Source organism: Oncorhynchus keta, unplaced genomic scaffold, assembly GCF_023373465.1.
Source record: "Oncorhynchus keta strain PuntledgeMale-10-30-2019 unplaced genomic scaffold, Oket_V2 Un_contig_30172_pilon_pilon, whole genome shotgun sequence".
NCBI classification, from domain to species: Eukaryota; Metazoa; Chordata; class Actinopteri; order Salmoniformes; family Salmonidae; genus Oncorhynchus; species Oncorhynchus keta.
Genome location: NW_026286931.1, coordinates 12,127 through 40,000, shown reverse-complemented (window position 1 = coordinate 40,000; position 27,874 = coordinate 12,127). Strand labels below are relative to the sequence as shown.

At 48.6% G+C, this 27,874-nt stretch overlaps 1 pseudogene; it reads right to left on the bottom strand.

Moving 5' to 3' along the window:
• Positions 1 to 2,387: 2,387 nt before the first annotated feature.
• Positions 2,388 to 26,825, bottom strand: LOC127923607 (guanine nucleotide-binding protein subunit alpha-12-like; annotated as a pseudogene).
• Positions 26,826 to 27,874: the final 1,049 nt, after the last annotated feature.

Here is a 27,874-nt window from a genome sequence, read left to right as displayed (position 1 = left end):
CCTGGTCAGGTGTGATTGTGTGTACCTGGTCTGGTGTGATTGTGTATGTACCTGGTCAGGTGTGATTGTGTGTACCTGGTCTGGTGTGTTTGTGTACCTGGTCAGGTGTGATTGTGTGACCTGGTGTGTGTGTACCTGGTCAGGTGTGTTGTGTGTACCTGGTCAGGTGTGATTGTGTATGTACCTGGTCTGGTGTGATTGTGTGTACCTGGTCAGGTGTGATTGTGTGTACCTGGTCAGGTGTGATTGTGTGTACCTGGTCTGGTGTGATTGTGTGTGTACCTGGTCAGGTGTGATTGTGTGTGTGGTCTGGTGTGTTTGTGTACCTGGTCAGGTGTGATTGTGTGTACCTGGTCTGGTGTGATTGTGTGTGTACCTGGTCAGGTGTGATTGTGTGTACCTGGTCAGGTTTGTTTGTGTGTACCTGGTCAGGTTTGTTTGTGTGTGTACCTGGTCAGGTGTGTTTGTGTGTACCTGGTCAGGTGTGTTTGTGTGTGTACCTGGTCAGGTGTGTTTGTGTGTACCTGGTCAGGTGTGTTTGTGTGTGTACCTGGTCAGGTGTGTTTGTGTGTACCTGGTCAGGTGTGTTTGTGTGTACCTGGTCAGGTTTGTTTGTGTGTGTACCTGGTCAGGTGTGTTTGTGTGTGTACCTGGTCAGGTTTGTTTGTGTGTGTACCTGGTCAGGTTTGTTTGTGTGTGTACCTGGTCAGGTGTGATTGTGTGTGTACCTGGTCAGGTGTGATTGTGTGTACCTGGTCAGGTGTGATTGTGTGTACCTGGTCTGGTGTGATTTGTGTACCTGGTCAGGTGTGATTGTGTACCTGGTCAGGTGTGATTGTGTGTACCTGGTCTGGTGTGATTGTGTGTACCTGGTCAGGTGTGTTTGTGTGTACCTGGTCTGTGTGTTACCAGGTGTGTTTGATGTACCTGGTCAGGTGTGATTGTGTTACCTGGTCTGGTGTGTTGTGTGTACCTGGTCAGGTGTGTTTGTGTACCTGGTCTGGTGTGATTGTGTCTACCTGGTCAGGTGTGTTTGTGTGTACCTGGTCTGGTGTGATTGTGTGTACCTGGTCAGGTGTGATTGTGTGTACCTGGTCAGGTGTGATTGTGTGTACCTGGTCAGGTGTGATTGTGTGTACCTGGTCAGGTGTGATTGTGTACCTGGTCAGGTGTGTTTGTGTCCTGGTCAGGTGTGTTTGTGTACCTGGTCAGGTGTGTTTGTGTGTGTACCTGGTCAGGTGTGATTGTGTACCTGGTCAGGTGTGATTGTACCTGGTCAGGTATGTGTTCTACCTATAGGTCCAGTGTGTTAGATCCTACCTGTAGGTCCTGTGTGTTAGATTCTACCTGTAGGTCCAGTGTGTTAGATCCTACCTGTAGGTCCTGTGTGTTAGATTCTACCTGTAGGTCCTGTGTGTTAGATTCTACCTATAGGTCCTGTGTGTTAGATTCTACCTGTAGGTCCTGTGTGTTAGATCCTACCTGTAGGTCCTGTGTGTTAGATTCTACCTGTAGGTCCTGTGTGTTAGATCCTACCTGTAGGTCCTGTGTGTTAGATCCTACCTGTAGGTCCTGTGTGTTAGATTCTACCTGTAGTTCCTGTGTGTTAGATCCTACCTGTAGGTCCTGTGTGTTAGATTCTACCTGTAGGTCCTGTGTGTTAGATTCTACCTATAGGTCCTGTGTGTTAGATTCTACCTGTAGGTCCTGTGTGTTAGATTCTACCTATAGGTCCAGTGTGTTAGATTCTACCTGTAGGTCCTGTGTGTTAGATTCTACCTGTAGGTCCAGTGTGTTAGATTCTACCTGTAGGTCCTGTGTGTTAGATTCTACCTGTAGGTCCAGTGTGTTAGATCCTACCTGTAGGTCCTGTGTGTTAGATCCTACCTGTAGGTCCTGTGTGTTAGATTCTACCTGTAGGTCCAGTGTGTTAGATTCTACCTGTAGGTCCTGTGTGTTAGATTCTACCTATAGGTCCTGTGTGTTAGATTCTACCTGTAGGTCCTCCAGATCCTACCTGTAGGTCCTGTGTGTTAGATTCTACCTGGGTCCAGTGTGTTAGATTCTACCTGTAGGTCCTGTGTGTAGATTCTACCTGCAGGTCCAGTGTATTAGATTCTACCTGTAGGTCCTGTGTGTTAGATTCTACCTGTAGGTCCTGTGTGTTAATCCTACCTGTAGGTCCTGTGTGTTAGATCCTACCTGTAGGTCCTGTGTGTTAGATTCTACCTGTAGGTCCGTGTGTTAGATCCTACCTGTAGGTCCTGTGTGTTAGATTCTACCTATAGGTCCTGTGTGTTAGATTCTACCTATAGGTCCAGTGTGTTAGATCCTACCTGTAGGTCCTGTGTGTTAGATTCTACCTGTAGGTCCTGTGTGTTAGATTCTACCTGTAGGTCCAGTGTGTTAGATTCTACCTGTAGGTCCTGTGTGTTAGATTCTACCTGTAGGTCCAGTGTATTAGATTCTACCTGTAGGTCCTGTGTGTTAGATTCTACCTGTACATCCTCCAGCCTGCGAGGGTCTCCCCTGTATTCTGGGAAGTGTTTAGTGATGTCAGCCTGGCCTAGCTTCTCCACCAGCAGGTCAGTCTTGTTGAGAAGAGGATGATGGACACGTTGAGGAAGAGCTTGTTGTTCACGATCGTCTCAAAGATGTTCATGCTCTCTACCAGCCGATTGGTCCTCCGGTCCTCCATCAGAACCTATGGGAGAGGAGGTGAGAAATGTCTCCCTTCCGGTTGACTCTAAAACTGAAGATGTGGTTTCACCCCCAAAACCTCCCAGCTACATCAACACCTCAGGTCTGGTGGGTGGGTGTATACTCAGTCTCTGGTCTGGGTCTGTCTGGTGTACCTCTCTCTCTCTGTCTCTCGGTCTCATCTGTCTGTCTGTCTGTCTGTCTGTCTGTCTGTCTGTCTCTGTCTGTCTGTCTGTCTGTCTGTCTGTCTGTCTGTCTCTGTCTGTCTGTCTGTCTGGTCTGTGTCTGTCTGTCTGTCTGTCTGTCTGTCTGTCTGTCTGTCTGTCTGTCTGTCTGTCTGTCTGTCTGTCTGTCTGTCACCTACCTGGTCGTACTCGGATGATGACACCATGAACAGTATAGATGTGATTCCGTCGAAGCACTGAAACCATTTCTGTCTCTGTGACCTCTGACCCCACATCAACCATCTTAAACGGAATCTTCTTTATGATAAAGTCGTGTTCTACGATTCCTTTAGTCGCCTTCCGTGCAAACAGAATGTCCTGCCGACTAGGGATATAGTTCTGGAGAGAGGAGGAGAGAGGATGGACGGATGGAGGAGAGAGGGGAGGAGTAGAGAGGAGGAGAGGGGAGGAGGAGAGGAGGGAGGAGGAGGAGAGAGGAGGAGAGAGGGATGGAAGGATGGAGGAGAGAGGAGGAGAGAGGGATGGAGATGGAGGAGGAGGGGAGGAGTAGAGAGGAGGAGGAGGAGGAGAGAGGGAGGGAAGGATGGAGGAGAGAGGAGGAAGGATGGAGGAGAGAGGGGAGGATGGAGGAGGAGAGAGGAGGAGAGAGGGAGGGAAGGATGGAGGAGAGAGGAGGAGAGAGAGGAGAGAGGATGGACGGATGGAGGAGAGAGGGGAGGAGGAGAGAGGAGGAGGAGGGGGAGAGAGGGAGGGAAGGATGGAGGAGAGAGGAGAGAGGAGGAGAGAGGGATGGACGGATGGAGGAGAGGGGGAGGAGTAGAGAGGAGGAGAGAGGAGGAGAGAGGGAGGGAAGGATGGAGGAGAGAGGGGAGGAGTAGAGAGGAGGAGAGAGAGGAGGAGAGAGGGAGGGAAGGATGGAGGAAAGAGAGGAGAGAGGGAGGAGAGGGGATGGACGGATGGAGGAGAGGGGGAGGAGTAGAGAGGAGGAGAGAGGAGGAGGGAGGGAGGGAAGGATGGAGGAGAGAGGAGGAGAGAGAGGAGAGAGGGATGGATGGATGGAGGAGAGAGGGGGAGGGTAGAGAGGAGGAGAGAGGAGGAGGAGAGGGAGGGAAGGATGGAGGAGAGGAGGAGAGAGGAGGAGAGAGGAGGAGAGAGGGATGGAGGAGAGAGGAGGAGAGAGGGGATGGACGGATGGAGAGGAGGGGAGGAGGAGAGGTAGAGAGAGGAACAGAGAGGAGGAGAGAGGGATGGAGGAGGAGGAGAGAGGGGAGGGAAGGATAGAGAGGAGCAGAGAGGAGGAGAGAGGGATGTAAGGATGGAGGAGAGAGGAAGGAGGAGTAGAAGGAGGAGAGAGGAGGAGAGAGGGATGTAGGGAATGGAGGAGGAGGGGGAATTAGATAGGGAGGAGGATGGAGGAAGGAGGAGAGAGGGAGGGAAGGGATGGAGGAGAGAGGGGAGGTTCTGAGGAGGAAAATGGATGAAAGGATGGAGGAAGAGGGGAGTAGAGGAGGAGGAGGGAGAGGGATGGAAGGATGGAGGAGCAGAGGGATGGAGGTTAGAGGGGAGGAGTAGAGAGGAGGAGGAGAGGAGGAGAGAGGGATGGAAGGATGGAGGAGACAGGGGAGGAGAGAGAAGGAGAGAGGAGCAGAGAGGAGGAGAACAGTAATATTATCATGCTCTTTGATTGTTTTTGTTTGTCATTTATGTACAACAACAGTATTCAACAATAATGTAATTACATAGTCAGTAATACTAACAGATTGGGGGGTGTGGCCAGAGGTTCTGACATTAAATGTGAAAGGTAAAGAAGCTCCGCCCACTCACCGGCTGGCCAATCCGGTCCAGGTTATCCAGGAAGTATTTCACCGACTCACTCTGCGAACAGGAAGAGACAACAGTCGTTTTGATCTTTTTATTCCATTGTTTCCATTGGACGAACATGCTGACAGCTTTGAAAGTATTTGCTATATAATTCAAGCCACACACACAACAAACACTCTTCCCACTGGGCAAAGACGTCAATTCAACGTCTATTCCACGTTGGTTCAATGTAATTTCATTGAAATGACGTGGAAACGACGTTGATTCAACCAGTGTGTGTCGAGTGCGAAACGACGTTGATTCAACCAGTGTGTTTCCAGTGCGAAACAACGTTGATTCAACCAGTGTGTTTCCAGTGCGAAACAACGTTGATTCAACCAGTGTGTGTCCAGTGTGAAACAACGTTGATTCAACCAGTGTGTGTCCAGTGCGAAACAACGTTGATTCAACCAGTGTGTGTCCAGTGCGAAACAACGTTGATTCAACCAGTGTGTGTCCAGTGCGAAACAACGTTGATTCAACCAGTGTGTGTCCAGTGCGAAACAACGTTGATTCAACCAGTGTGTGTCCAGTGCGAAACGACGTTGATTCAACCAGTGTGTGTCCAGTGCGAAACAACGTTGATTCAACCAGTGTGTCCAGTGCGAAACGACGTTGATTCAACCAGTATGTGTCCAGTGCGAAACAACGTTGATTGAACCAGTGTGTGTCCAGTGTGAAACAACGTTGATTCAACCAGTGTGTGTCCAGTGCGAAACAACGTTGATTCAACCAGTGTGTGTCCAGTGGGCTGACACCGAGGCTTCTAGAATGCTCTACAATGTTCAAACAAACAAAACTGATCATTAAACTCAACCCTGACACAGACAGAGAGGAGGGAGAAAGAGGGAGGGAGGGAGTAATAAAGAGAGCAATGTTTTCTGATAAAAGTGTGTTGACCCTGTGTTTTGCCTCTAAGAGGGGAACAACACTAAACAGACCCAGGATCAGCTTCTGAACGCGTTCCAGGGGCTCTATGAAGCAATCTCCCAATGCCTCTGAAGGGAACAACACCTAAAACAGACCCAGGATCAGCTTCTGAACGCGTTCCAGGGGCTCTATGAAGCAATCTCCCAATGCCTCTTAAGGGAACAACACTAAACAGACCCAGGATCAGCTTATTAATGCGTTCCAGGGCTCTATGAAGCAATCTCCCAATGCCTCTGAAGGGAACAACACCTAAAACAGACCCAGGAGACCTCAGCTCCCTCCTCACCTCGAAACTCATCCCTGACCGCTTACGTCCCTCCCGTCTTCAAGAGGCTCACCCCTTCTGAAAAAACACATCTCCCTCCGAAACAACACCTACAGACCAGTATCCCTTCTCTCTTTTCTCTCTAAAACTCTTGAGCGTGCCGTCTTGGCCAGCTCTACCACTAAGAATGACCTTCTTGAAAATCAGACCCAAGACTCAGTCATTCAACTGAACGCTCTTCTCTGTATCCAGGGCTCCGCACTGCTAAAGCAATCTCCCCTCTGCCTCTCCTTCCTAGGGAACGGCTGCCTAAAACAGACCCAGATCCTCCTCTCCACCCTCCGAGCTTCTGAATTGCGTCCTACCTGACAGGTCGTTGTCTCCTCACCACGCGCTCTCACCACTGGTGTCCCCCAGGGCTCTGTTCTAGGCCCTCTCCCAATCCTCTGAAGGGAACAAGTCACTTGGCTCTGTCAAACAGACCCAGGATCAGCTTCTGAACATTGCTATGCAGGGCTCACAATTAATCTTCTCCTTTCCCCTTCTGAACCAGGTGGCAGAACGCTCCCATCTCTGCATGTCTGGCAGACATATCAGTTGGATGACGGATCACCACCTCAAGCTCCTCAGCAAGACGGAGCTCCTCTTCCTCCCGGGAAGGACTGCCCTAAAACAGACCTCGCCATCAGCTTGACAACTCCATTGTGTCCTCCTCCCAGGGCTCTAAGAACCTTGGCGTGCCTCTGAAGGGAACACCCACCTCAAAACAGACCGGGATCAGCTTCCTGAGGTTCATGCTTTTATCACAGGAAGTCAGGTCCATTTTATGAACTTGTCATCTCCCGTCTTGATTACTGCAACTCGGCTGGGCTCCCTGCCTGTGCCATTAAACCCACAACTCATCCAGACGCCGACCTTTTCAACCTTCCCAAGTTCTCTCACGTCTTCCGCTCTCTCCACTGGCTTCCAGTTGAAGCCAATCCGCTACAAGACCATGGTGCTCGCCTACGGGAGCTGATGTTTAACGTTATTTAGTATGATACACCCAAACAAGGTACATTGCATCCACCTCTGGCCTCATCCACCCTACCACTGAGGAAACAGCTGTGTGTTCGCTGCTCTGGCCCCCAAAACAGACGCCAGGACAGCGGAACCAGACAGAGACACAAACCCCACCTCTTCCCTACCTAGGATAGGGCAAGTTCCTTCTCACAACAAGATTTAGATGCAAGTGGCTGTTCCACTGGTTGTCATAAGGTGTATGCACCATTTGTAAGTCGCTCTGGATAAGAGCGTCTGCTAAATGATTCCTGTAAATGTAAATGGATCAGCTTTAATGCGTTCAGCAGACACTTTTATCCAAAGTCATTGGTCCATTTTAAAAATAGGTGTCCCCAGGCTGTTTCAAACCCACGACCTTTGGTCTTACATGCACCACGCCGACTGAGCCAACAGGATGTTTAACGTTATTTAGTATGATAGTTCAGTCTGGTACATTGCAACCTCAATCACATCCACCACCCCAGGAAACAGCTGTGTGTGTGAAAACAGAGAGAGGGATTAACCAGACAGAGACAGCAACCCCCCCCTTCCCCTCCCTTCCCCACACACAGAAAACTAGCCCTCGTTCCAAAACTATTCCTCTTTTCAAAACTATTCCTCGTTCCAAAACTATTCCTCTTTTCAAAACTATTCCTCTTTTCAAAACTATTCCTCTTTCCACTATTCTTCTTTCAATCCGTCTTTCATTGAGTGGATGGGCTCTGGTCTGGTCTTATTGTAAAAGTCAGTTTGTCTTCTTCTCCAAATGAGATTCCAACTTGTTTTATAAATTAATGATAATTTGTCACAGAGTCGTGTTTGAAAACGAACCCCATTGGACGAACGGCCGTGAACCGCTATGTTGCCGTGCCAAACAGGAAACGCAACCCCATGACCCAAAGGCTGACCTGTGATGTCACCGCCACAGGAAACAAAGTCCGCCAACGTAAGGGGGCGGGGCCAGGAGTGGGGGAGAGGGGAATTCCCAGCGTTGAGGAGATTAACACAGACTACATACGCAGGCAGACAGACACACACACACACACTACACTCTAGTCTCACTTTGCCATACCACCGTCTGGAGAATTTAGTTTTGGTGTAAAAACACATCGAACAGATTTTGATTAGATGTTACATTTCTATTCCCCCTGTAGAACGGCTGCTGGGTGTGAATCACGTGATTATACCGTCCCGGTAGTTGGTGTTGTTGCTAGTTTTTCAAGCGCAAATTATCAAGTGTCGCTGACAAGTCTGCGATTGATATTTTATTGAAAGTGAATTACGTTGGTAAAGTCAAAGGTCACGTTCTAAACCGCTCTGGGGACAAACCCCATTTCCTTTTGTGTCCATTCATCCTGTCCACACGGCCGCTTTGTTACCACTGAAAATCTCTTGAAAATGGCCCAGTATTTAGTTTCTAAGGACCCATAAAACAGAAGCAGTGGGAGAACATATTCAAGTAATTAAATACATTAAAAAAACTTTTAAATAGGGTATTATTAACTAGCTAGCTAGCTACAGTAGGCCACTTTATAGGCTAACTCCACTGAGCTGCTAACTAGCTAGCTAGCTACAGTAGGTCACTTTATAGGCTAACTCCACTGAGCTGCTAGCTAGCTACAGTAGGCCATTTTGTAGGCTAACTCCACTTAGCTGCTAACTAGCTAGCTGGCTACAGTAGGCCACTTTATAGGCTAACTCCACGAATCTGCTAACTAGCTAGCTGCTTAGGCCACTTTATAGCTAACTCCACTGAGCTGCTAGCTAGCTACAGTAGGCCATTTTGTAGGCTAACTGCTCAACTCAGCTAGCTAACTTTACACACTGTTTAGCTTGAATTAAATGTCATCAGCTAGCTAACTTCCTATTGGCTAGCTATCTTGATTAATCATTGTAAAATTAAAAATAGTCACTAAATGTATTTTCTAGATAACGGCCATGGAAGAAGGTGACATTGCAGCTTCATCTGTCAGTAAAGGGAGAGGGTAGGCCACTGGACAGGTCATTATGAACAGATTCTCCAGTCCCTAGAGGGATTCAGTGCCGTCTATTCAGTTGGAATTGTATAATGTAGCCTGTTTCTTTGTGATGTAATCTGTCCTCGGCTACGGAATGCTGTGAAAGAAAGCCTGTTGGCAGATGAAGAGAGAGGTCCCGATGAACGTCCCATGAGACGAAGGGTATATCCTGGGTTATATGTGTTGGCCCACCTATGTTTAACAGAATGCTGTATACAGTTAAACATCCCACACAGTGTATTAACCTGGTTACAACGGGAGCTGCTGGCTGTGCAGGGTTCTGTTCCAGCCCAGCAATAACACACCCGATTACCAACTCATCATCACATCTAAAGACATGATCATCAAGAGTGCCATTTTCTGGGCTGGAATAGAAGTCTACTCAGCCAGACAGTAGATCAGTGGAGCAGGGTTGGCCAGTCTACAGACAGTAGATCAGTGAAGGGTTGGCCAGTCTACTCAGACAGTAGACCAGTGGAGAAGGGTTGGCCAGTCTACTCAGACAGTAGATCAGTGGAGAAGGGTTGGCCAGTCTACTCAGACAGTAGATCAGTAGAGAAGGGTTGGCCAGTCTACTCAGACAGTTGATCAGTGCAGAAGGGTTGGCCAGTCTACTCAGACAGTAGATCAGTGGAGAAGGGTTGGCCAGTCTACTCAGACTGTAGATCAGTGGAGAAGGGTTGGCCAGTCTACTCAGACAGTAGATCAGTGGAGCAGGGTTGGCCAGTCTACACAGACAGTAGATCAGTAGAGAAGGGTTGGCCAGTCTACTCAGACAGTAGATCAGTAGATCAGTGGAGAAGGGTTGGCCAGTCTACTCAGACAGTAGATCAGTGGAGAAGGGTTGGCCAGTCTACTCAGACAGTAGATCAGTGGAGCAGGGTTGGCCAGTCTACTCAGACAGTAGATCAGTGGAGAAGGGTTGGCCAGTCTACTCAGACAGTAGATCAGTGAAGGGTTGGCCAGTCTACTCAGACAGTAGATCAGTGGAGAAGGGTTGGCCAGTCTACTCAGACAGTAGATCAGTGGAGCAGGGTTGGCCAGTCTACTCAGACAGTAGATCAGTAGAGAAGGGTTGGCCAGTCTACTCAGACAGTAGATCAGTGGAGAAGGGTTGGCCAGTCTACTCAGACAGTAGATCAGTAGATCAGTAGAAGGGTTGGCCAGTCTACTCAGACTGTAGATCAGTAGAGAAGGGATGGCCAGTCTACTCAGACTGTAGATCAGTAGAGAAGGGTTGGCCAGTCTACTCAGACAGTAGATCAGTGGAGAAGGGTTGGCCAGTCTACTCAGACAGTAGATCAGTGGAGAAGGGTTGGCCAGTCTACTCAGACAGTAGATCAGTGGAGAAGGGTTGGCCAGTCTACTCAGACAGTAGATCAGTGGAGAAGGGTTGGCCAGTCTACTCAGACAGTAGATCAGTGGAGAAGGGTTGGCCAGTCTACTCAGACAGTAGATCAGTGGAGAAGGGTTGGCCAGTCTACTCAGACAGTAGATCAGTGGAGAAGGGTTGGCCAGTCTACTCAGACAGTAGATCAGTGGAGAAGGGTTGGCCAGTCTACTCAGACAGTAGATCAGTGGAGAAGGGTTGGCCAGTCTACTCAGACAGTAGATCAGTGGAGAAGGGTTGGCCAGTCTACTCAGACTGTAGATCAGTAGAGAAGGGTTGGCCAGTCTACTCAGACAGTAGATCAGTGGAGAAGGGTTGGCCAGTCTACTCAGACTGTAGATCAGTGGAGAAGGGTTGGACAGGCTACTCAGACAGTAGATCACTGGAGAAGGGTTGGCCAGTCTACTCAGACAGTAGATCAGTGGAGAAGGGTTGGCCAGTCTACTCAGACAGTAGATCAGTGGAGAAGGGTTGGCCAGTCTACTCAGACAGTAGACCAGTGCAGAAGGGTTGGCCAGTCTACTCAGACAGTAGATCAGTGGAGAAGGGTTGGCCAGTCTACTCAGACAGTAGATCAGTGGAGAAGGGTTGGCCAGTCTACTCAGACAGTAGATCAGTGGAGAAGGGTTGGCCAGTCTACTCAGACAGTAGATCAGTGGAGAAGGGTTGGCCAGTCTACTCAGACAGTAGATCAGTGAAGGGTTGGCCAGTCTACTCAGACAGTAGATCAGTGGAGAAGGGTTGGCCAGTCTACTCAGACAGTAGATCAGTGGAGAAGGGTTGGCCAGTCTACTCAGACAGTAGATCAGTAGAGAAGGGTTGGCCAGTCTACTCAGACAGTAGATCAGTGAAGGGTTGGCCAGTCTACTCAGACAGTAGATCAGTAGAGAAGGGTTGGCCAGTCTACTCAGACAGTAGATCAGTGGAGAAGGGTTGGCCAGTCTACTCAGACAGTAGATCAGTAGAGAAGGGTTGGCCAGTCTACTCAGACAGTAGACCAGTGGAGAAGGGTTGGCCAGTCTACTCAGACAGTAGATCAGTAGAGAAGGGTTGGCCAGTCTACTCAGACAGTAGATCAGTGGAGCAGGGTTGGCCAGTCTACTCAGACAGTAGATCAGTGGAGAAGGGTTGGCCAGTCTACTCAGACAGTAGATCAGTGGAGAAGGGTTGGCCAGTCTACTCAGACAGTAGATCAGTGGAGAAGGGTTGGCCAGTCTACTCAGACAGTAGATCAGTGGAGAAGGGTTGGCCAGTCTACTCAGACAGTAGATCAGTGGAGAAGGGTTGGCCAGTCTACTCAGACAGTAGATCAGTGCAGAAGGGTTGGCCAGTCTACTCAGACAGTAGATCAGTAGAGAAGGGTTGGCCAGTCTACTCAGACAGTAGATCAGTGGAGCAGGGTTGGCCAGTCTACTCAGACAGTAGATCAGTGGAGAAGGGTTGGCCAGTCTACTCAGACAGTAGATCAGTGGAGAAGGGTTGGCCAGTCTACTCAGACAGTAGATCAGTGGAGAAGGGTTGGCCAGTCTACTCAGACAGTAGATCAGTGGAGAAGGGTTGGCCAGTCTACTCAGACAGTAGATCAGTGAAGGGTTGGCCAGTCTACTCAGACAGTAGATCAGTGGAGAAGGGTTGGCCAGTCTACTCAGACAGTAGATCAGTGGAGAAGGGTTGGCCAGTCTACTCAGACAGTAGATCAGTGGAGCAGGGTTGGCCAGTCTACTCAGACAGTAGATCAGTGGAGAAGGGTTGGCCAGTCTACTCAGACAGTAGATCAGTGGAGAAGGGTTGGCCAGTCTACTCAGACAGTAGATCAGTGAAGGGTTGGCCAGTCTACTCAGACAGTAGATCAGTGGAGAAGGGTTGGCCAGTCTACTCAGACAGTAGATCAGTGGAGAAGGGTTGGCCAGTCTACTCAGACAGTAGATCAGTGGAGAAGGGTTGGCCAGTCTACTCAGACAGTAGATCAGTGGAGAAGGGTTGGCCAGTCTACTCAGACAGTAGATCAGTGGAGAAGGGTTGGCCAGTCTACTCAGACAGTAGATCAGTGGAGAAGGGTTGGCCAGTCTACTCAGACAGTAGATCAGTGGAGAAGGGTTGGCCAGTCTACTCAGGGTTGTTTTTGAGTTTTTGTTGTTTTCCTGAAATGCAGCTTTAGTAATAATAACCGACTTGTTGCTAAGTTAACGATCTAGTGTTGTTTACACTAAGATGTCTCATCTTTACATAACAGTTAGCTTTATTTACACATTTTGAAGTGATGACTCTTGTGAAGTGTTTAAACTTGTTTAAAATAGTTAAACTGATGAACGAGTGTTGATGTTGATTCATCACAATCCTGAAATAAAGAGGAGAAGTAATGGTCTGTCTGTCAATAAAGAGAGGAATAGGTTCTGTCTGTAATGGGTCTGTGTGTCAATAAAGAGAGGACGGGGTTCTGTCTGTAATGGGTCTGTGTGTCAATAAAGAGAGGAAGGGGTCCTGTCTGTAATGGGTCTGTGTGTCAATAAAGAGAGGAAGGGGTCCTGTCTGTAATGGGTCTGTGTGTCAATAAAGAGAGGAAGGGGTCCTGTCTGTAATGGGTCTGTGTGTCAATAAAGAGAGGAAGGGGTCCTGTCTGTAATGGGTCTGTGTGTCAATAAAGAGAGGAAGGGGTTCTGTCTGTAATGGGTCTGTGTGTCAATAAAGAGAGGAAGGGGTTCTGTCTGTAATGGGTCTGTGTGTCAATAAAGAGAGGAAGGGGGTTCTGTCTGTAATGGGTCTGTGTGTCAATAAAGAGAGGACGGGGTTCTGTCTGTAATGGGTCTGTGTGTCAATAAAGAGAGGAAGGGGTTCTGTCTGTAATGGGTCTGTGTGTCAATAAAGAGAGGACGGGGTTCTGTCTGTAATGGGTCTGTGTGTCAATAAAGAGAGGACGGGGTTCTGTCTGTAATGGGTCTGTGTGTCAATAAAGAGAGGACGGGGTTCTGTCTGTAATGGGTCTGTGTGTCAATAAAGAGAGGAAGGGGTTCTGTCTGTAACGGGTCTGTGTGTCAATAAAGAGAGGAAGAGGTTCTGTCTGTAATGGGTCTGTGTGTCAATAAAGAGAGGACGGGGTTCTGTCTGTAATGGGTCTGTGTGTCAATAAAGAGAGGACGGGGTTCTGTCTGTAATGGGTCTGTGTGTCAATAAAGAGAGGACGGGGTTCTGTCTGTAATGGGTCTGTGTGTCAATAAAGAGAGGACGGGGTTCTGTCTGTAATGGGTCTGTGTGTCAATAAAGAGAGGACGGGGTTCTGTCTGTAATGGGTCTGTGTGTCAATAAAGAGAGGACGGGGTTCTGTCTGTAATGGGTCTGTGTGTCAATAAAGAGAGGACGGGGTTCTGTCTGTAATGGGTCTTTGTTTCAATGAAGAGAGGAAGAGGTTCTGTCTGTAATGGGTCTGTGTGTCAATAAAGAGAGGAAGGGGTTCTGTCTTTAATGGGTCTGTGTTGTATTCTCAAATGAACATAACCTTTATGTATAGTGGTAAGATCTCCAATGAGTTGTACTTGATTCTCTCTCTCTCTCTCTCTCTCTCTCTCTCTCTCTCTCTCTCTCTCTCTCTCTCTCTCTGTCTCTCTCTCTCTCTCTCCCCACTCATCTCTCTACTCTACTCATCTCTCTCTCTCTCTCTCTCTCTCTCTCTCTCTCTCTCTCTCTCTCTCTCTCTCTTCTCATCTCTCTACTCTACTCTACTCATCTCTCTCTCTCTCTCTCTCTCTCTCTCTCTCTCTCTCTCTCTCTCTCTCTCTCTTCACTCATCTCTCTACTCTACTCATCTCTCTCTCTCTCTCTCTCTCTCTCTCTCTCTCTCTCTCTCTCTCTCTCTCTCTTCACTCATCTCTCTACTCTACTCTACTCTACTCTACTCTACTCATCTCTCTCTCTCTCTCTCTCTCTTCACTCATCTCTCTCTACTCTACCTACTCTACTCTACTCTACTCTACTCTACTCTACCTACTCTCATATCTCTCTCTCCTCTCTCTCTCTCTCTCTCTCTCTCTCTCTCTCTCTCTCTCTCTCTCTCTCTCTCTCTCTCTCTCTCTCTCTCTCTCTCTCTCTCTCTCTCTCTCTCTCTCTCTCTCTCTCTCTTCACTCATCTCTCTACTCTACTCTACTCTACTCTACTCTACTCATCTCTCTCTCTCTCTCTCTCTCTCTTCACTCATCTCTACTCTACTCTACTCTACTCTACTCTACTCTACTCTACTCTACTCTACTCTACTCTACTCATATCTCTCTCTCTCTCTCTCTCTCTCTCTCTCTCTCTCTCTCTCTCTCTCTCTCTCTCTCTCAGTATATCAGCTATGTGAATTCATTGTGCAGCTTCTCATATGACATCACTAATGCAGCCACAGTCCTACAGTGTGACGGCACCACTGGCCTATAGGGCATCTGTCATCTGGATCAGAGAATAGCTGAACTGACACATTGTTTACATGTTGAGCTCTACGTTCTCTACTTAAAATGACCCCAGTAGACCATGTACACGAGGCAAACCATACACCAGATTTTCTACATGCCTTTTAAAGCGACAATATGTAACTTCTTTTGGGGGGGGTGACCAGACCAAATTCAGATAGATATGTAAGTTATAGATCTGTCATTTCTCATGAAAAGACATGGTTGCTCTATGTGTCACTGACCCATAGACATGGTTGCTCTGTGTCACCGACCCATAGACATGGTTGCTCTATGTATCACCGACCCATAGACATGGTTGCTCTATGTGTCACCGACCCATAGACATGGTTGCTCTATGTGTCACCGACCCATAGACATGGTTGCTCTATGTGTCACCGACCCATAGACATGGTTGCTCTATGTGTCACCGACCCATAGACATGGTTGCTCTATGTGTCACCGACCCATAGACATGGTTGCTCTATGTGTCACCGACCCATAGACATGGTTGCTCTATGTGTCACCGACCCATAGACATGGTTGCTCTATGTGTCACCGACCCATAGACATGGTTGCTCTATGTGTCACCGACCCATAGACATGGTTGCTCTATGTGTCACCGACCCTGTATAAGCTAGCGACTGGGCTAACACAGCTATCCTTTTAGGTCAATAATATGCTGTTTTTATTATCTTTCTGGTTTGGCTTTATAATCCTGAGAGACATTGAACTAGCTAGTAGCTAGCTAGTTAGTTATAGTAGCTCGTAGCTAGCTAGTTAGTTATAGTAGCTAGTAGCTAGCTAGTTAGTTATAGTAGCTCGTAGCTAGCTAGTTAGTTATACCTAGGTAGCTTACGAGACTTTTCTCCCCACAAAAAATCTCATCGTAGCGACTTGTCCCGCATGCTAGCCTTTACCGCCAAATGTCACGCTAGTAAAAATATAAATATTGATGGCCAGTGTTGTATATCATTTCTTCATGCTAGCCTTTACAGAAAAATATCACGAGACCTACACCCTACCACACACACATGCTGCTGACTAGACCTACACCCTACCACACACACACATGCTGCTGACTAGACCTACAGTGGTGTGACAAATAGCAGTACGCATCACTACTGACACAGAGAGAGACAGAGAGTGAGAGAGAGGGAGGGAGGGAGAGAGAGAGAGATGGGGAGAGAGAGAGAGAGGGGTAGGGAGAGAGAGAGAGAGAGGGGTAGGGAGAGAGAGAGAGAGGGGTAGGGAGAGAGAGAGGGGTAGGGAGAGAGAGAGAGAGGTAGGGAGAGAGAGAGAGATGGGGAGAGAGAGAGGTAGGAGAGAGAGAGAGAGAGAGAGAAAGAGACAAAGAGAGTATTTTTTCTCTGAAGTTACCATTTCAAAACTAAAATAACTTTATTAGTCAACGGTGAAAATGCTGACAGAGTGTTTTAAAGACTGAGTAAGCAGATGGACTGAGGTTTCCTCTATTTCAAGAAGACAGGAAGAGAGGGAGGGAGGGGGAGAGGGAGGGGAGAGAGAGAGGGAGGGAGGGGGAGAGAGAAGTGATGAGAGATAGAGAGATGGCATGTTTTTTTGTATATAATTTATGAACCAAGTTAATAAAACATGTAACATTGGGGGGAACTGCGGAAAAACCAATGACTAAAGCCTGTCACAGCAGATGCATTACAGCTGACCAATCAAAACAGGTTTCTGGTGGGCTAAACCAATCAATGGATAGAACTGGTGTAGTTGTGGTGTGAGTGAGTAAGGCAGCAGGAATGGAACTCCATTCACAGTTTGTGTTGGTCAGATTAGAGGCTTTACTACTAGACGAGGTCTGAATAGACTGTGTGTTTGTGGCCCCTCCCTCTCCCTCTCACACACACACACACACACACACTCTCTCTCCTCTCTCTCTCTCTCTCTCTCTCTCTCTCTCTCTCTCTCTCTCTCTCTCTCTCTGTATCTCTCTGTCTCTCTCTCTCTCTCTCCCCTCTCTCTCCCTACTGCAGTGAACAGGCCCCACACCACAGTGTTTATCTCTGTTGTCTCCCTACTACAGTGAACAGGCCCCACACCACAGTGTTTATCTCTGTCTCCTCCCTACTGCAGTGAACAGGCCCCACACCACAGTGTTGTCTCTCTCTCCTCCCTACTGCAGTGAACAGGCCCCACACCACAGTGTTTATCTCTGTTGTCTCCCTACTGCAGTGAACAGGCCCCACACCACAGTGTTTATCTCTGTTGTCTCCCTACTACAGTGAACAGGCCCCACACCACAGTGTTTATCTCTGTCTCTCTCCTCCCTACTACAGTGAACAGGCCCCACACCACAGTGTTTATCTCTGTTGTCTCCCTACTACAGTAAACAGGCCCCACACCACAATGTTTATCTCTGTTATCTCCCTACTACAGTGAACAGGCCCCACACCACAGTGTTTATCTCTGTTATCTCCCTACTACAGTGAACAGGCCCCACACCACAGTGTTTATCTCTGTTGTCTCCCTACTACAGTGAACAGGCCCCACACCACAGTGTTTATCTCTGTTATCTCCCTACTACAGTGAACAGGCCCCACACCACAGTGTTTATCTCTGTTGTCTCCCTACTACAGTTAACAGGCCCCACACCACAGTGTTTATCTCTGTCTCTCTCCTCCCTACTACAGTGAACAGGCCCCACACCACAGTGTTTATCTCTGTCTCTCTCCTCCCTACTGCAGTGAACAGGCCCTTACACCACAGTGTTGTCTCTCTCTCCTCCCTACTGCAGTGAACGGGCCCCACACCACAGTGTTGTCTCTCTCTCCTCCCTACTGCAGTGAACAGGCCCCACACCACAGTGTTTATCTCTGTCTCTCTCTCCTCCCTACTGCAGTGAACAGGCCCCACACCACAGTGTTGTCTCTCTCTCCTCCCTACTGCAGTGAACAGGCCCCACACCACAGTGTTTATCTCTGTTGTCTCCCTACTACAGTGAACAGGCTGATGTATCTTTAAGATTCTTTAACATTCCTTATCCCTTTTAAAGGGAATGTTCCCCTCGTTGGCATTAACAATAAACACTGCATATGTCAGCTACATCGTTAATTACCTTTAAATGGCACATAGCCGACGGCATAACAGGATTCAATCTCTTATCAATTGTGACGTTCTCCAACTTGTGTGTGTGTGTGTGTGTGTGTGTGTGTGTGTGTGTGTGTGTGTGTGTGTGTGTGTGTGTGTGTGTGTGTGTGTGTGTGTGTGAGTGTCTGTGTGTGTGTGCTCTCCAACGTGTGTGTGTGTGTGTGTGTGTGTGTGTGTGTGTGTGTGTGTGTGTGTGTGTGTGTGTGTGTGTGTGTGTGTGTGTGTGTGTGTGTGTGTGTGTGCTCTCCAACGTGTGTGTGTGTGTGTGTGTGTGTGTGTGTGTGTGTGTGTGTGTGTGTGAGTGAGTGTGTGTGTGTGTGTGTGTGTGTGTGTGTGTGTGTGTGTGTGTGTGTGTGTGTGTGTGTGTGTGTGTGTTGTAAAAATATATTTTTGTATTTATCTGTTTGTAGCAACGACCTGGGGAATAGTTACAGGGGAGAGGAGGTGGATGAATGAGACAATTTGTAAACTGGGGATTATTAGGTGACCGTGATGGTTTGATGGCCAGATTGGGAATTTAACCAGGACACCGGGGTTAACACCCCTACTCTTACGATAAGTGCCATGGGATCTTTAATGACCTCAGAGAGTCAGGACACCCGTTTAACGTCCCATCCAAAAGACGGCACCCTACACAGGGCAGTGTCCCCAATCACTGCCCTGGGGCATTGGGATATTGTTTAGACCAGAGTAAAGAGTGCCTCCTACTGGCCCTCCAACACCACTTCCAGCAGCATCTGGTCTCCCATCCAGGAATTGACCAGGACCAACCCTGCTTAGCTTCAGAAGCAAGCCAGTAGTGGTATGCAGGGTGGTATGCTGCTGGGTTGTATGCTGCTGGGTGGTATGCTGCGGGTGGTATGCTGCTGGGTGGTATGCTGCGGGTGGTATGCTGCTGGGTGGTATGCTGCGTGTGGTATGCTGCTGGGTGGTATGCTGCGTGTGGTATGCTGCGGGTGGTATGCTGCTGGGTGGTATGCTGCTGGGTGGTATGCTGCGGGTGGTATGCTGCTGGGTGGTATGCTGCAGGGTGGTATGCTGCTGGGTGGTATGCTATGCTGCTGGGTGGTATGCTGCGGGTGGTATGCTGCTGGGTGGTATGCTGCGGGTGGTATGCTGCTGGGTGGTATGCTGCTGGGTGGTATGCTGCGGGTGGTATGCTGCTGGGTGGTATGCTGCGGGTGGTATGCTGCTGGGTGGTATGCTGCGGGTGGTATGCTGCGGGTGGTATGCTGCGGGTGGCTGTCAGTCGTTTCTGTTTTCTCTCTATCTCTCTACTCCTCCCTTCTCTCCATTTCTCCCAGTCATCCTGTTTCTCTCAATCCCTCTCCCCTCCCCCAACCTTATTTCTCTCTCTCCCTCGCGCTCTCTTTTTCTCTGGCTGGGATCCAGAGTTTCCTGGGAAAGCTGGGCTGTGGTAACCAGAAAAACCTCTCAGAGAGAAAGATAGAGGGGTAGAGAGACAGACAGAGAAAAGGAGAGAGGGTGAGAGAGAGAACGAGAGTGAGAAAAATAAAGACTCATAAAGATAGAGGGGTAGAGAGACAGACAGAGAAAAGGAGAGAGGGTGAGAGAGAGAACGAGAGGGAGAAAAATAAAGAATTTAATGAATAAAGATAGAGGGGTAGAGAGACAGACAGAGAAAAGGAGAGAGGGTGAGAGAGAGAACGAGAGGGAGAAAAATAAAGACTCATAAAGATAGAGGGGTGGAGAGACAGACAGAGAAAAGGAGAGAGGGTGAGAGAGAGAACGAGAGGGAGAAAAATAAAGACTCATAAATAAAGATAGTAAGAGAGAAAGAGATGGAAGAAGAGAGAAAAATACTCACAGAGAAAGAGAGAAGCCTGAAAGGCAGCTGCAGTCTGAGGATTCACTCTGTCTTGTTCTGTTTATCTGTTTAACAGGAACCAAGTTGTCTTCTGTGTATCACGTTAGCATGCTAGCATTCTCCACTGTGACTAATGACAAGATTAGCCTCGTTTGTAGCACACAGCAGGACAGCAGGACAGTACACAGCAGGACAGCAGGACAGAACACAGCAGGACAGAACACAGTAGGACAGCACACAGCAGGACAGAACACAGCAGGACAGAACACAGCAGGACAGAACACAGCAGGACAGCACACAGCAGGACAGAACACAGCAGGACAGAACACAGCAGGACAGAACACAGCAGGACAACAGGACAGAACACAGCAGGACAGAACACAGCAGGACAGAACACAGAACACAGCAGGACAGAACACAGCAGGACAGAACACAGCAGGACAGTACACAGCAGGACAGAACACAGCAGGACAGAACACAGCAGGACAGAACACAGCAGGACAGAACACAGCAGGACAACAGGACAGAACACAGCAGGACAGAACACAGAACACAGCAGGACAGAACACAGAACACAGCAGGACAGAACACAGCAGGACAGTACACAGCAGGACAGAACACAGCAGGACAGAACACAGAACACAGCAGGACAGAACACAGAACACAGCAGGACAGAACACAGAACACAGCAGGACAGAACACAGCAGGACAGAACACAGCAGGACAGCAGGACAGAACACAGCAGGACAGCACACAGCAGGACAGCACACAGCAGGACAGCACACAGCAGGACAGAACACAGCAGGACAGAACACAGCAGGACAGCACACAGCAGGACAGAACACAGCAGGACAGAACACAGCAGGACAGCAGGACAGAACACCGCAGGACAGAACACAGAACACAGCAGGACAGAACACAGCAGGACAACAGGACAGAACACAGCAGGACAGAACACAGAACACAGCAGGACAGAACACAGCAGGACAGTACACAGCAGGACAGAACACAGCAGGACAGAACACAGCAGGACAGAACACAGCAGGACAGCAGGACAGAACACAGCAGGACAGAACACAGCAGGACAGAACACAGCAGGACAGAACACAGCAGGACAGTACACAGCAGGACAGAACACAGCAGGACAGAACACAGCAGGACAGAACACAGCAGGACAGAACACAGCAGGACAGCAGGACAGAACACAGCAGGACAGAACACAGAAGGACAGAACACAGCAGGACAGAACACAGCAGGACAGAACACAGCAGGACAGAACACAGCAGGACAGTACACAGCAGGACAGAACACAGCAGGACAGAACACAGCAGGACAGAACACAGCAGGACAGAACACAGCAGGACAGTACACAGCAGGACAGAACACAGCAGGACAGAACACAGCACACAGCAGGACAGCACACAGCAGGACAGAACACAGCAGGACAGAACACATTAGGACAGAACACAGCAGGACAGAACACAGCAGGACAGAACACAGCACACAGCAGGACAGCACACAGCAGGACAGAACACAGCAGGACAGAACACAGCAGGACAGAACACAGCAGGAGAGCACACAGAAGGACAGCACACAGCAGGACAGTACACAGCAGGACAGAACACAGCAGGACAGAACACAGCAGGACAGAACACAGCAGGACAGAACACAGCAGGACAGTACACAGCAGGACAGAACACATCAGGACAGAACACAGCAGGACAGAACACAGCAGGACAGCAGGACAGCACACAGCAGGACAGAACACAGCAGGACAGAACACAGCAGGACAGAACACAGCACACAGCAGGACAGTACACAGCAGGACAGCAGGACAGCACACAGCAGGACAGAACACAGCAGGACAGAACACAGCAGGACAGAACACAGCAGGACAGAACACAGCACACAGCAGGACAGCACACAGCAGGACAGAACACAGCAGGACAGAACACATTAGGACAGAACACAGCAGGACAGAACACAGCAGGACAGAACACAGCACACAGCAGGACAGCACACAGCAGGACAGAACACAGCAGGACAGAACACAGCAGGACAGAACACAGCACACAGCAGGACAGTACACAGAAGGACAGTACACAGAAGGACAGAACACAGCACACAGCAGGACAGCACACAGAAGGACAGTACATAGCAGGACAGAACACAGCAGGACAGAACACAGAACACAGCAGGACAGCACACAGAAGGACAGTACACAGCAGGACAGAACACAGCAGGACAGAACACAGCAGGACAGAACACAGCAGGACAGAACACAGCAGGACAGCAGGACAGCAGGACAGAACACAGCAGGACAGAACACAGCAGGACAGAACACAGCAGGACAGCAGGACAGAACACAGCAAGACAGAACACAGCAGGACAGCAGGACAGAACACAGCAGTACAGAACACATCAGGACAGAACACAGCAGGACAGAACACAGCAGGACAGAACACAGCAGGACAGAACACATCACACAGCAGGACAGCACACAGCAGGACAGAACACAGCAGGACAGAACACAGCAGGACAGCAGGACAGAACACAGCAGGACAGAACACAGCAGGACAGCAGGACAGAACACAGCAGGACAGAACACAGCAGGACAGCAGGACAGAACACAGCAGGACAGAACACAGCACACAGCAGGAAAGAACACAGCAGGACAGAACACAGCAGGACAGAACACAGCAGGACAGCACACAGCAGGACAGAACACAGCAGGACAGAACACAGCAGGACAGAACACAGCAGGACAGAACACAGCAGGACAGCACACAGCAGGACAGAACACAGCAGGACAGCACACAGCAGGACAGAACACAGCAGGACAGAACACAGCAGGACAGAACACAGCAGGACAGAACACAGCAGGACAGCACACAGCAGGACAGAACACAGCAGGACAGAACACAGCAGGACAGAACACAGCAGGACAGCAAACCAGAACACAGCAGGACAGTACACAGCAGGACAGAACACAGCAGGACAGAACACAGCAGGACAGAACACAGAACACAGCAGGACAGAACACAGAACACAGCAGGACAGAACACAGAACACAGCAGGACAGAACACAGCAGGACAGAACACAGCAGGACAGAACACAGCAGGACAGCACACAGAAGGACAGTACACAGCAGGACAGAACACAGCAGGACAGAACACAGCAGGACAGAACACAGCAGGACAGCACACAGCAGGACAGAACACAGCAGGACAGAACACAGCAGGACAGCAGGACAGAACACCGCAGGACAGAACACAGAACACAGCAGGACAGAACACAGCAGGACAACAGGACAGAACACAGCAGGACAGAACACAGAACACAGCAGGACAGAACACAGCAGGACAGTACACAGCAGGACAGAACACAGCAGGACAGAACACAGCAGGACAGAACACAGCAGGACAGCAGGACAGAACACAGCAGGACAGAACACAGCAGGACAGAACACAGCAGGACAGAACACAGCAGGACAGTACACAGCAGGACAGAACACAGCAGGACAGAACACAGCAGGACAGAACACAGCAGGACAGAACACAGCAGGACAGCAGGACAGAACACAGCAGGACAGCACACAGAAGGACAGTACACAGCAGGACAGAACACAGCAGGACAGAACACAGCAGGACAGAACACAGCAGGACAGTACACAGCAGGACAGAACACAGCAGGACAGAACACAGCAGGACAGAACACAGAAGGACAGAACACAGCAGGAGAGCACACAGAAGGACAGCACACAGCAGGACAGTACACAGCAGGACAGAACACAGCAGGACAGAACACAGCAGGACAGTACACAGCAGGACAGAACACAGCAGGACAGAACACAGCAGGACAGTACACAGCAGGACAGAACACATCAGGACAGAACACAGCAGGACAGAACACAGCAGGACAGCAGGACAGCACACAGCAGGACAGAACACAGCAGGACAGAACACAGCAGGACAGAACACAGCACACAGCAGGACAGTACACAGCAGGACAGCAGGACAGCACACAGCAGGACAGAACACAGCAGGACAGAACACAGCAGGACAGAACACAGCAGGACAGAACACAGCACACAGCAGGACAGCACACAGCAGGACAGAACACAGCAGGACAGAACACATTAGGACAGAACACAGCAGGACAGAACACAGCAGGACAGAACACAGCACACAGCAGGACAGCACACAGCAGGACAGAACACAGCAGGACAGAACACAGCAGGACAGAACACAGCACACAGCAGGACAGTACACAGAAGGACAGTACACAGAAGGACAGAACACAGCACACAGCAGGACAGCACACAGAAGGACAGTACACAGCAGGACAGAACACAGCAGGACAGAACACAGAACACAGCAGGACAGCACACAGAAGGACAGTACACAGCAGGACAGCACACAGCAGGACAGCACACAGCAGGACAGAACACAGCAGGACAGAACACAGCAGGACAGAACACAGCAGGACAGAACACAGCAGGACAGAACACAGCAGGACAGCAGGACAGAACACAGCAGGACAGAACACAGCAGGACAGAACACAGCAGGACAGAACACAGCAGGACAGCAGGACAGCAGGACAGAACACAGCAGGACAGAACACAGCAGGACAGAACACAGCAGGACAGCAGGACAGAACACAGCAGGACAGAACACAGCAGGACAGCAGGACAGCAGGACAGAACACAGCAGGACAGAACACATCAGGACAGAACACAGCAGGACAGAACACAGCAGGACAGAACACAGCAGGACAGAACACATCACACAGCAGGACAGCACACAGCAGGACAGAACACAGCAGGACAGAACACAGCAGGACAGAACACAGCAGGACAGAACACAGCAGGACAGCAGGACAGAACACAGCAGGACAGAACACAGCAGGACAGCAGGACAGAACACAGCAGGACAGAACACAGCACACAGCAGGAAAGAACACAGCAGGACAGAACACAGCAGGACAGAACACAGCAGGACAGCACACAGCAGGACAGAACACAGCAGGACAGAACACATCAGGACAGAACACAGCAGGACAGAACACAGCAGGACAGCACACAGCAGGACAGAACACAGCAGGACAGCACACAGCAGGACAGAATACAGCAGGACAGCAGGACAGAACACAGCAGGACAGCACACAGCAGGACAGAACACAGCAGGACAGCAGGACAGCACACAGCAGGACAGTACACAGCAGGACAGAACACAGCAGGACAGCACACAGCAGGACAGAACACAGCAAGACAGCACACAGCAGGACAGCACACAGCAGGACAGCAGGACAGAACACAGCAGGACAGCACACAGCAGGACAGCAGGACAGCACACAGCAGGACAGCAGGACAGCACACAGCAGGACAGTAGGACAGCACACAGTAGGACAGTATACAGTAGGACAGCACACAGTAGGACAGTACACAGCAGGAGGTATCCTGACAACGTAAGGTATCCACAGGACTAATAATGACAGAACTAACTATATCAATAGCCTGACAACACAAGGTATCCAGGGAACTAATAATGACAGAACCAACTATATCAATAGCCTGATAACGTAAGGTATCCAGGGAACTAATAATGGCAGAACCAACTATATCAATAGCCTGACAACGTAAGGTATCCAGGGAACTACTAATGATAGAACCAACTATAACAATAGCCTGACAACGTAAGGTATCCAGGGAACTAATAACGACAGGACCAACTATATCAATAGCCTGATAACGTAAGGTATCCAGGGAACTAATAATGACAGAACCAAGTTGATCAATAGCCTGACAACATAAGGTATTCAGGGAACTAATAATGACAGAACCAACTATATCAATAGCCTGATAACGTAAGGTATCCAGGGAACTAATAACGACAGGACCAACTATATCAATAGCCTGATAACGTAAGGTATCCAGGGAACTAATAATGACAGAACCAAGTTGATCAATAGCCTGACAACGTAAGGTATCCAGGGAACTAATAATGACAGAACCAACTATATCAATAGCCTGACAACGTAAGGTATTCAGGCAACTAGTAATGACAGAACCAACTATATCAATAGCCTGACACCATAAGGTATATCAGACCAGTAATGACAGAACCAACTATATCAATAGCCTGACAACATAAGGTATCTAGGAACTAATAATGACAGAACCAACTATATCAATAGCCTGACAACGTAAGGTATCCAGGGAACTAGTTTTTGACAGAACCAACTATATCAATAGCCTGACAACATAAGGTATATCAGACTAGTAATGACAGAACCAACTTTTTCAATAGCCTGGCAACATAAGATATATCAGACTAGTAATGACAGAACCAACTATATCAATAGCTTGACAAAACAAAGATTCTAGAACCTAAAAGGATTCTTCGGCTGTCTCCAAGGGAGAACCCTTTTTGGTTCCAGGTAGAACCCTCTGTGGAACATGGAACCCAAAAGGGGTTCTACTTGGAACCTAAAAGGGTTCTTCAAAGGGTTCTCCTATGGGGACAGTCAAAGAATCCTTTTAGGTTCTAGAATCTTTGTTTTGTCATAGCGTGTCCTCAGTTTGTAAACAACGAACTGTTTTGAACGTTGAATGCAGCTCTAACTTATCTGGAGTTGAAGACCAGGGAGAGACTGTGACATCACAATAACAACACACACAGTCACTCTCTGACACAAACAAATGAGAGTGTGTGATTTTTCAGTCTCAGACACGGCTGTCGTGTGTGTGTGTGTGGAGCTGTGTGTGTGTGTGTGTGTGTAGCTGTGTGTGTGTATCTCTTTGTGTGTGTGTGTGTGTGTGCATGCGTGCGTGTGTGTGTCAGACTCACCAGTTGAAACTCACTGCGTCGTCCGTAGGCGTCCTGTATTCCAGAATCCCTCCACAGAGCGTCCAGCGCCAGACCATAAAGCTGGAATTCCATTGGTTCTACCGCCACTCCACCACGCCCCTCAAATGACATCACAAACATGCCGTGCTTCTCGTTTTCAGAGTTCTGCCACGGAATTCCCAGTTTGTCCCGTGCATCTACCAATACACGCATCCCCTGTAGAACAATATATACATTAATATATACATCTACCAATACACGCATCCCCTGTAGAACAATATATACATTAATATATACATCTACCAATACACACATCCCCTGTAGAACAATATATACATCCTCCAATACACGCATGCCCTGTAGAACAATATAAAAAATCCTCCAATACACGCATCCCCTGTAGAACAATATATACATCCTCCAATACACGCATCCCCTGTAGAACAATATATACATTAATATATACATCCACCAATACAACCATCTACAACCAGTATTACAGTATTACAGTGTATCTATCTACAACCAGTGTTACAGTGTATCTATCTACAACCAGTATTACAGTGTATCTATCTACAACCAGTATAACAGTGTATCTATCTACAACCAGTATTACAGTGTATCTATCTACAACCAGTATTACAGTGTATCTATCTACAACCAGTATTACAGTGTATCTATCTACAACCAGTATTACAGCGTATCTATCTACAACCAGTGTTACAGTGTATCTATCTACAACCAGTATTACAGTGTATCTATCTACAACCAGTATTACAGTGTATCTATCTACAACCAGTATTACAGTGTATCTATCTACAACCAGTGATACAGTGTATCTATCTACAACCAGTATTACAGTATTACAGTGTATCTATCTACAACCAGTGTTACAGTGTATCTATCTACAACCAGTATTACAGTGTATCTATCTACAACCAGTATTACAGTGTATCTATCTACAACCAGTGTTACAGTGTATCTATCTACAACCAGTGATACAGTGTATCTATCTACAACCAGTATTACAGTGTATCTATCTACAACCAGTATTACAGTGTATCTATCTACAACCAGTATTACAGTGTGTCTATCTACAACCAGTATTACAGTGTATCTATCTACAACCAGTATTACAGTGTGTCTATCTACAACCAGTATTACAGTGTATCTATCTACAACCAGTATTACAGTGTATCTATCTACAACCAGTGTTACAGTGTATCTATCTACAACCAGTGTTACAGTGTATCTATCTACAACCAGTG